General features: G+C 46.5%; 1 long non-coding RNA gene across 1 annotated transcript in view; it reads left to right on the top strand.

Moving 5' to 3' along the window:
• The window catches only part of LOC107722721 (uncharacterized), a 21,040-nt gene extending 20,060 nt beyond the window's left edge, over positions 1-980 (top strand). The window contains exon 3 of the long non-coding RNA XR_001637835.1: positions 970-980. This is a non-coding gene — a long non-coding RNA (uncharacterized LOC107722721). The remainder of the gene's footprint in view (positions 1-969) is intronic.
• Positions 981-11,274: the final 10,294 nt, after the last annotated feature.

The raw sequence follows: 11,274 nt of genomic DNA on the forward strand, positions 1-11,274 counted from the left end.
ATCTGACTCATGTGTTAAAGCAGGGGAATAGTGTTTATAGTTCAGCAAAATGGGTGTGCTTTTTGAAAAATGGCGTTATGGTTTTGAAATTTTAGTTCAAAAGCCTGGTTATAGTGTTTTAGCAATCGAGAAAAACTGTAATAGGACATGAACCCCATCCCGGCGAACTCTCTCCAGAACTCCCGGGAGCAGAGCAATCGGGGGGAAGGCATACAGATGAAGCCTCGGCCACATCTGTAATATGGCATCCAGCCCAAGCGGGGCTGGGTGTGTGAGGGAGAACCACAGGGGACATTGTGAGGTCTCTCGAGATGCAAACAAGTCCACCTGGGCTTGCCCAAACTTCTTCCAAATCTGTTCCACCAGCTCGGTGTGGAGCTTCCATTTGCCGGGCCTCAGCCCCTCCCTCGACAGGATGTCTGCTCCCTGATTGAGGTGCCCAGAGATGTACACTGCCCTCAGGGAGAGCAGTTTCCCCTGGGCCCACAGAAGGATCTGGCGTGCCAGCCTGTATAGGGGGCGTGAATGCAGACCCCCCTGCCGGTTGATGTAAGACACGGGACCTTGTGACAGGAACCAAGGTTTCTTCCACAGGTCTAAGACCCGTAAGCCTAGCCGCGTGACCTTGATCATGTGAAATGGGTTGCCCCTCGGGGAAAACCCTTTGGTCCTGAGCCACCACTGCAAGGGTCTCATGTACAGCAGGCCAAAAAGTGTTGGCATTGACTCTCTGTTGCGAGGAGGGACCACCTCGATGTCCTCCTTCCTCAAGAGAGTGTCCACTTCTTGTTCCATGACCAGAGCCTGCTTGGGACCCACCTGAGTGGGAAATACCCCGTTGAATAGAGGTGGGCGAGACCCAAACTGAATCTTGTGACCTCTTTGTACAATGCACAGGACACATTGTGACACATTTGGCAGAAGCTTCCACGCTGCCAGATGATCTACTAAGGGAACCAGTCTCTCGAGACTGGCCTCTGGTGTATTTAGAATGGCCCTGAAGTGGAGGACTGGCAGGGAACGACCGATCTAGCTGCTCTAGAGACCTCCTTGGAGGTAGTGAGCCTCCCAGAACCGCTACATTTCCGGGCGGAAGCTGAGAGCTGCACTCGCTGGAGACCGCTGTGCCCTGAAGCACCAGGGGTGGCAGGGTTAACAAGACGATCTCCTGAGGGCTCTGTGGAGAGACGGGCACCGTATTCTGAGGTGTGAACCGCTCTTCCCCAGAGGGGCCTGCCCTCAAAAGTCCTGACGTCCTCACGTCAGAGCGGCAAGGGAGAAATTGCTGGAACGCCTCCGCTTGTTTCTTGGCCTCCTGGAATCTGTCGAAGACTGTATTTACAGCGTCGCCGAACAGTCCAGAAGGCACTAGCGGGCGTCCAGGAGAAAGACCCTGTCCTTTTCTTTAATATTGGACAGGGTCAGCCACAGGTGTCTTTCGGGCTGCCATGGACCGCCCAATAGTTCTGGCGGTCTCCCTGGTGGCGCGAAGTGACAAATCTGTGGCCCGACGTAGCTCTGCAATATCGCCGTTCTTAATCTCTTCTTCCTCATCCATCTCTTTTAGCAGGTCAGCCTGATATGCCGGCAACACCGACATGGTGTGCAGGCAAGCGCCAGCCTGACCCGCTGCCGTGTACTAAGTTCTAAGCGGCTTGGTGGGTAACACCGGGGCCTTGAGGGACGATGCACCACCGGGCGAGAGATAGCCACCAAGTGTCTCTTCAACCCGGGGAATCATCCCATAACCGCGCTCTTTAAGTCCTACCACATTAGCATAGTGAGACACATTAGGACTAAAAAGGCGGGCCGAGAATGATTTATTCCACGATTTAGACGCCTCGGTGTGCAGATCGGGAAAGAACGGCAGTGACTAAGGTAGTGACTTAGAATGCAGGAATTGTTCGTCGAGCTTGCTTTTAGGACACTCTTCCTGCACTTTAGCTGGCCAGTCGATGTTTAACTTGGCCACAGCTCTAGTCACCACCTCCAACAGCTCCTCAAACAGGACGGACTGTGGTGGCAAGTCCACAGACTCATCTCTGTCAGTACCCTCCTCATCTTCCTCTTCGGAGGAAGAGAAGTGGAGCACCGAGCCCTCTCCCGGGGCGGAAGAAACTGTTTCAGAACGTGCTTCCGTTCCCTGAGAGAGAGCACTGGATCTGGCAGGTGAGAAAAGAGAAAGGGACCTGCCCGTCTCTATTCCCTCTGCCACATCCGTTTGCGAACCCCATGATCTGAGTCGCCACTCTGCCTCGGCAGATGCGGGACCCGAACCGCGAGGAATGCGAGAGAGAGCGCCCTCCTCAAAGAGCACTCTCCTGGAGCGGAGCGTCCGCATCGTGAGGCGAACACAATGCGGACAGTCAGCTCCCTCGAGAGCTGACCGAGCGTGCTCCGCTCCCAGACAAGCAACATACAAACTGTGTGTATCCCCACCCGTAATGAAGCGCGGGCAGGGAGGAACACACAGTCTGAATGATTGCTTGTCAGACTTGTGTTTGCTTGCCATTTTGAAACTTTTTTATAGACAACAATAAGACTCACACACATAGAGCTCTTACTGAACAACAGAAGCTGCTGCTGTCTCCACCACTTTTATACTTCCTGGTCGCTATGTTATCCCCGCCGGTGACATAACGCGACACACGTGATTCAGAGCGTGGTCACCCAGATGCGTTCCCAAAGCATTTCGACGCAGATTGAATTCCTGAAGGGGAACCATGGTTACAGTCGTAACCTGAGATGTTATTTATTAGTTTCAAATAAATCTGAAAAAAAATGGTTTGCTTAGTTAGGGTCTAAAAGACACTTAACTTTGATTCATTTATTGTTTTGTTTTTTTAGTTAAATAATTGAGTTAAATAATGACACTATTTTCTTTTCAGAGCTGCTTTACAGCAGAATCCTAATTGTCTCCATATTTGAGTTTGCATAATTTACTATTTTCCTTTTTATCACTGTGAAGCTGACACAATTTGTATTGTATAAAGTTCAAATAAAAATATTACTAAAGTTACAAATAAAATTGTCTCTTCATTTTAAGAGCAACATGTAACCATGTATTTAGGATTGGTGGTTTAATATTTAATCATTTAATGTTGATCCCTAATCGGTTGTACTTGGAGAACAAAAGATAATAATGCATGTCAAAAAGTGAAATATAATAAATGTTATTTTGTGGCATCAGTTACCTCAAGTCCTGATACTTTGGACTCAAAGGTTTTTTTAAACATTCTGAAGTAAACTTTCAAATGAAATTATATGCATGTTCCCTGAGAACAACTTCAAGTGAGTAAATCATGAAGTGACTAAATCCAATTACAAAGTAAACAAAGCAATACATTTTCCGAGCATTTCTAACTGTGATGAGCCTCTAAATTGTGTATTTATAAAAAGGATTTAAAGTGCCCCTATTATGCCATTTTTAAGGTTCCTAATATTGTTTTGGGAGGCTCCTACAAAAGGTTTACATGCATGCAAGGTCAAAAATTACTTTTGTTTTCTTATAATATACATTTAATTTCACCGCATTTCTCAATGATTCGTACTAAGCAGTTCAAAGAATCAGTCTCTCTAAACCCCTCCTTTCCATGAGCCTACTCTGCTCTGATTCACGTTCTGATCAAAAAAGATTGGGATTTTACTGCTGTGGTATCGTTGAAAAAATGAATGTCAAGCACTGATTCTTTGCAGAATCATCATTCAAGAGGTGAAAATAATACACATTTACTTTCACAGCATAGGGCACAGCGTCTACTCGACATGATGTTAACCACACGGAAATGCTACTGTGTTTGAGGGCGGCGTCAAGTTGTTCTTGGCTGGCCAACGTAGAACATAGGTGTAGAACCTTGTGACGTGTAGCCATCACAGAAGTGGGATTTGAATTCCTGACGACTGATTCAGAGTCAATTCTATTTCATGAGAGACAATAACTTTATTTACCATGCACTGTCGGCTTTACAGCTTTGCAAATAGTTTACATTCACAGACAGCTACATTACACACTGCATGAAAGGCAATATTTGAAATAGCACAATAGGGCCACTTTAAAAGAATATTTTATATGGTATTTCTTATATTCCATGTCTCTGCTTCACTAAATATATCACTATTTCAGAAACAGTGTGTCTGTCAGAGGACATGATTCAGTTGATTTAGTCCCATGTTTTGTTTGCAGCTGGCAGTATCATCTCATTCTTCCTACTGCTGAAAGAGACCAAGCAGCCCTATATAAATTGATGAGGTTATTGATCACTATATAAGCATCCAGGAAGTTGTTAGCAGAGACAGATATTGTAAGGAGTGAAAATCCTGAATCAGCAAGCAGTGCTTAACCAGTCTGGTCCCATCTGACATCAGCCTTGACCTGTCTCTGAAAACGGTGTGTCTTGTGCATTTGCTGTGGTAACTCACAAATATTACCACATTGCCATTCTGAGAAAAAAATGAAAGAGAGACACCATACATACGACACCATACTTGTTTTATGTAATCAAGAGGACTGAATGGTTTGTTTACTTATTATTCAATACACCACTATAGTCTGAAATACCACAGCTGTGAGTAAATTAAATAAAAATAAATAATTTCTTAATTCTAAAATAAAATATTAATAAATTAATCTCTGATGATCCTAGGTTGCTATCGTCACGCAGGTTTGTTTACGCATTAAACTCGTGGCCAAAAGAAAAATATTTAGTTCCCTCAACATAAGAAGTCGTGGCCACGAGAAATGATGTTTTATTAACAAAGTTCGGGAGGAGCACCTTCATATAATTAACCCGGCCAATTCATCATCAGCAATTACACCATCTATCCTATCAGCTCGAGAGAGAACTTCTATAAATAGCCCAAGCCATCTTACCTTCATTCTGTCTACAGTATTTCAGCATTCGGTTCGCTCCTTTGCCTTTTATCACAGACCCAATTTTTCCCGTCCAACGACGAAACAGATACTGGGGATTTTTCAGATCCTCCGCCGCAATTTGCTGGCCCCATGATCACTCATTCTCCGCCGAGCACCAGGCTTCATCGCGGCCACCGCTCTCCTCGACCAGCCACACGCTCTCCACGACGCCAAGGCTTAACCTTGCCTCCACTGGCGAGACTTCCAACTTCCCCGGCATCCTTGTATCATTCGACTGTACCAGCAACTCCTCCCATCGGAAAGTGGACAGTATTTAAGCCCGAGGCAAACGCTGATTAATTCCAACGCACCGTTCTTGCGGAGGGTAAACAAGCAGATCTGTACGAGCTATTCGTCACCCTGCAAATTAGCCAACCTCACTCCTAAATCCACTCCAGCCGCCAAGGCGGCCAATAGACCGTGCAAAGCCCCCAGCTCACCTCGCTCGAGACCACCATCTTCCCGCACAAGACCCAGCTCTCCTCGAGCGCTGGGTCGCAGCAGCAGCAGGCCTTCAATGAGCCTGGGCCGAGTCCCAGTTCTCACCGCAGCAAAGACTCACTCGCTTCCCGCTTTGGCTCAGCCTTTCACCGCGGCTCTTCCGGCCGCAGCGCCATATGCAGCTGGGCCTCCAGCTCTCGTAGCAGATGCTAGCGCGAGGCTGCCTCCACTAGCGGCCACTAGTGTGTCTGTCAGAGGACACACCTGCGCCTGCGGCTTTTGATGACTAAACATGACAACAAACAAACAAACAATTGCAGGCCGTGTTGCAAATTAATACATTTTCAGGGGAAGTCGCTAAAAGCAGGTTATGCGGCTAAAGTTTTTAAACGACGTTATGACACAAACAGATGTTGATGCCATTTTTTAACCATGACGCAAACCAGGTGTTTTTCCAAAGTTTATCATCCACACTGAAATGTCTGAAAGCGTTACATTTGCCTTTCTGAGCATGTATAAAACCTCACTGAGATGATACAGACGGAACAGACATAAGTTTCACGCAATTCTTATGGCAGGATCAATCAATTCAATTCATGAAAATATTTCATCATTCACTGACACGCCCACGGCGCGCTCAACTCAGAATGGATCTAAAACGCAACTACCGTTTTGCCACAGGACAGCAATCGTGAGTAAATGTTCGTCTTTTTAGGACTGTAATAAGAAGACTGTGCAAAGTAAATTTCTTTAGCAATGGTGTGAAAGTGAATAGCACATAACTGCACAATTAATGTTACCGGTATAAACATGTCTATTGGTACAATATGCATCACCTGACTAAACATGCATCATCGTTTTCAAAAGCCTCCGTTTCCACAGTCCATACTACAACGTGAAAACAGCATTTTCAAATTTAGCCGCTCTGGAGAGCGTTTCAAAAGCTCTGTTTTCCTGGACTCCTTGTCTTAGTGTGGATGGAAGGCCAAAACGAGAGGAAAGATGCATTGGAAAAGTATTAATGTGGACAAGGCTTGAGGAATTGCCAAAATCTAGCAACAATAGCTAAGTCGGCAACACTGCAGGCTACCCAGGCATTTCCTGCTAAATGTCACTAACCCTTCCACTTTCCTGCGGCCTACAGCAGCCGAAGCAAGCGTGAAGCTGCTTCCGCTTGCAACACAGGCCCTCACATCTCAGTCTTTCCCTCCTGTTACTTCTAACCCCCTTTTTTCTTTTCAGTGGCCTCAAGCTCCCATTGCAGACGCTAGCTTGAGGCTGCCTCCGCTAGTGGCACAGGCTACACAGGCTCTTCAGGATGTTACGAACCCCACTTACTTCACGTGGCATAGAGGCTGCCTCCGCCTCCAACACAGGCCCACTCATCTCAGTCTTTTCCTCCCATTACTAATAACCCCTTTTTCTTTTCAATGGCCTCCAGCTCCCATAGCAAATAAAAAATTTTCAACATGTTATCAGAGGCTATCTGCTGGATTATCTCCAATAATTACGCAATCCCTTACCTCATCAACCTTTTAGGCGATTTTTTGATCATCTCGCCTCCCGGCTCCATCCCAGCCGCGCATCTAGAGTTATATAGAGTTATATCAAGTTATATCCTCTAGCCGCCGCAGCGGTCCTGCGGGGGAAAGAATGGTCCACCACCGGCATCGTAGCGCATTGCGATAACGAAGTGGCCGTGCATTGCATCAATAAAAGCCGGTCCCATTCCCCTGCATTAATGCCTTTTCTAAGACGTGTCATTTGGACTTCAGCTTGCAACCAATTCATTTTAAATGCAATCCTGGAACCAAAAAAGTTGACACTCTCTCCCATTCTGCTTTCCAGGAATTCAGGCTGCTGGCGCCGATATTCCCGTAAGCCATAATATATATATATATATATATATGCCTCCCTCAGTTCTATTCTCCAGTCCGTCTCCCCCAGGCCCCTCCAATCCTACTTAACCGCTTGGAATGTTTTAAAAATTTTCACCACGCTCACAACCTGCCTTTCCCCAATTGTTTCCCTGCTCACCATCACCTCATTCATATCCCATCTCAACGCCAACAAAAAACTCCAAGCCAGCTCCATCAAAGGCTACCTAAGCGAAATTCAATTTTTCCACAAGCACATGTTCGGCTCTCCCCAGAAATAGCCAGCTCACAGACATCCATGCTCATCAAAGGCATCCAAAGAGCCCAACCCACCCGCCCAGACGCTAGACACCCAATAACTCTAGCTGTCTGACCCGCTTTTGTTGACGACTCTAATCGCCCCGCCACACGTTCTGGTTCCAAAAACACCTCAAGTCCATTCTACTGCTATCCGGCATCCCAGCAGATCATTACTCCAGCCACTCCTTCCGCATAGGCGCAGCTACCACAGCTGCCCAAAAAGCTGGACATCAGAGGCCTTCAAGACCTACATCCAGTCAGACGACTTCCATATCAAAGAAGCTCACCAAACCCTCATCAGTTGAGTCCTTTAACATCAGCTCATTTCCACAGCAGCAGTGCCCGCTTCTGCAGAAGCCACATTCTCTTTTCAGATTTCACAGCAGTGCCCGCTTCCACAGAAGCAACATTCTCTCTTCAGATGCCACAGCGGTACCCAGGAGCCAGAGTTTCTTTTCAGATATCACCGAAGTGCCCACTCCCGCAGGAGCCTGTATCTTTACTTCCCACTGCCGCAGCAGTGCCTGCACTCTCAGGAGCCTGTATCTCTACTTCCCACTCATCTCTACTTGCCACCACCGCAGCAGTGACTACTCCCGCAGGAGCCTATCTGTTTTTTTCCCCCACTGCCGCAGCAGTAACTGCTCCTGCAGGAGCCTTATCTGTATTTCACACTGCCGCAGCAGTGCTCGCTTCCGCAGAAGCCACTTTCCCTTTTCAAATGCTGCAGCAGTACCCGCTCCCACGGGAGCTTTCTTTTCATATGCTGCAGCAGTACCCGCTTCACACAGAAGCCTCCTTCTCTTTTCAGATGCCGTAGCAGTGTCTGCTCACGCAGGAGCCTTTATCTCTCTCTCCCACTGCCACAGCAGTGTCTGCTCCCGCAGGAGCCTTTATCTCTCTCTCCCACTGCCGCAGTGCCCGCTCCCGCAGGAGCCTGTATCCCTACTTCCCACTCATCTCTACTTTCCACTGCCGCAGCAGTACTCGCTTCCGCAGAAGCCTATATCTTTACTTCCCACTGCCGCAGCAGTGCTCGCTTCAGCAGAAGCCTCTTTTTCTTTTCAGATACCGCAGCGGTGACTGCTTCGACAGAAGCCACCTTCTCTTTCCAGATACCATTGCAATGATTCTACTCCAAACGACGTCCGTCCAAGTTTTGGGGGGTTATCAACGCCCCACTCTGGCTGCTGTCCCGCACTAATTGCATCTTTTGAGGGGAGTGCTCTGGGTCCGGGCTAAATGCCGAGCTCGGACCCCTCTCCCCGGACAGCACACCAAATATGCATAGCAAAAGTGTGAACTCGTGAAATTATGTTTTATTAACAAAGTTCGGGAGGAGCGCGTTCAGATAATTAACCCGGCCAATTCATCATCAGCAATTACACCATCTATCCCATCAGCTCAAGAGAGAACTTCTATAAATAGCCCAAGCCATCTTACCTTCATTCTCTCTACAGTATTTCAGCATCCCTCCACCACCCCGACTCTTCACCATCGGCCCGTTCCTACCCCAGCACGGGGGGGAGCACTTGGGGGGAGCGCTCTGGGTCCAGGCTAAATGCCGAGCTCAGACCCCTCTCCCCAGACAGGGGGAGTACCCTGGGTTCGGGAGGAATTACCGAGCTCGGAGCCCTCCCCCCTGGACAGCACGCCAAATATGCATAACCTTTACTCTCTTATTATATATAAGTGTGAACTCGTGAAATGGATGTTGTTCCCTCAACGTAGGATCTCGAGGCATAAGACATAAGGATGTCGTTACCTCGACAAAATTATCTCGTGGCCACGACATTTTATCACGTTCCTATGAGTTAATATGAGGTTCCCACAAATTAATATCTCGTGGCCACAACATAATATCACGTTCCCATGAGTTAATATGTCGTGGCCACGACAAAAATAAGTGAACCGAACATGTCCCCTCCCGGTCACCGCGTAGATTCGCAAACGCGGAACGCGCATGAACACAAGAGGCGGGATTTATCACATGAACCAATCACAGCCGAACATAACTAGTCAGATCCAATCATATCGCCATGGAGGCATTGTGTCCTCTCACGTGATTTTCCCCCATTCATTCTCAATTACCCCTCCATACTCACCGCACGCTTTAGGGGGTCTGTTGGTTAAAACTCAATGGACTCCCACTGTAACTTTACCTGCTGGTGTCGCTGTTGGACAATGTTTCTTTAGAAAAATGAGTGATTTACACACTTTTTAATGTTATATTTTGTAATATTGTTTTATTTTTGTACTACAATTTTTTTTTCTCATCCAATATTTTGAGGAGACACTGCCTCCATTGTCTACTCGGAGGAAACGCCCCTGGTACATTTGTCATCTTGCTATCTACCAAATATCTACCAAATATCTCAAAACGCCTCTTTATGCTTATGCATTATGCTTGCCTGAATTGTGGACTGTTTTGACAGGCAACCCAGACAATTTATTATGCAAAAATATTATTCAATGGCCGGATCAACCTGGATAGATTACTCTGACAATAGTCTAGGGTGACCATACATGCCATTTTCCCAGGACGCTTCCTGGCCTGGATTTGTTTTGGCTTTGTTTTCCTGTTTTCATGCTTGCGGTCAACAATATGCATATTAACTTGAATTTAATGTAATAAAAAATAGCTTATTAACCTTTTCTGTATAATTTTACACAACACAACACCTAAATCCTTAAAATGACCATAAAGATAACAAGAACTTTCTGTAATTAGCTTAAAGGGATAGTTTACCCAAAATAGAAAATTTTGTCATTGTTTTCTCACCCTCGTGTCATTCCAAAACTACAAGACTTCTGTTCAACATTGAAATGTCTGTCTCTCCATTGAAAGTCCATTTCACCAAAAGCAAACTTCAGAAAACTTGGATTAAACTGATCACTTCACTTTTACAATGTCGTTATGAACTATTTGAAGTTTGAAAGTTTTAGTGGAATGGAATTTCAGTAGAAAGAGACAAATTTCCCTCAGGTTTCATTCAAAATATCTTCATTCATGTTTTGAAGATCAACAAAAGGCTTAAAGGTTTGGGATGACATGACAGCGAGTAACTAATGATTTGATTTATAATGAAAATTCAGTGGAAGAGGTGGGTGTCAGATTTTGATATTTACAGTATATTACATTTTGGTTTTACTGTACATGGATATAGCCATAAACTGAATGTCCTGTAACATTTGGACAGTGTCAAAACTACACTGGAGTAAATAATGACGCAATGTTTTGTCCAGTGAAAAAGGAAAAAGGAAGCAATGTTTTGTCCAGTGCTGTCTTCCAAATTTGGTAATAGATAAAGGAAAGTTCCCTTTCAGTCGGTCACTCCGAGTCACGTCAGTGACCGACGAATTGGGATCTCGCTTAGAGAGACCAATCCACTTCGAGTGTAAACTAAACGAGCCAATGCACACACGATCGCTGCCTCACGTGTCTGGGCATTAAACACGCTGAGGTGGCGTTCGCGGATGAGTCATGTTCCCATTGCGGGAAGCTGACCATCTCGGAGCTGCGGGCCAGGCTCCTTTTCCTCCAGGGGGGCGGACCTCCGTTGCCTCTGTGATCTGATCTAGTGTTCGTCCTGGTGGCAACCAGGCATGGACTACTTCGGGCAGTAGCACAGGCAGTCTGAGGGTTATTACGGCGTTACTGCAGGTTCATCAGGCCAAGGCACTAAGGGACCTGCACGAGGGTGGTCATGATCCGGAAGTTCTGAAAGAGCTCCGAACCGCTAC

The sequence above is a fragment of the Sinocyclocheilus rhinocerous genome, unplaced genomic scaffold (assembly GCF_001515625.1).
Source record: "Sinocyclocheilus rhinocerous isolate Xijiao unplaced genomic scaffold, SAMN03320098_v1.1 scaffold161, whole genome shotgun sequence".
NCBI classification, from domain to species: domain Eukaryota; kingdom Metazoa; phylum Chordata; class Actinopteri; order Cypriniformes; family Cyprinidae; genus Sinocyclocheilus; species Sinocyclocheilus rhinocerous.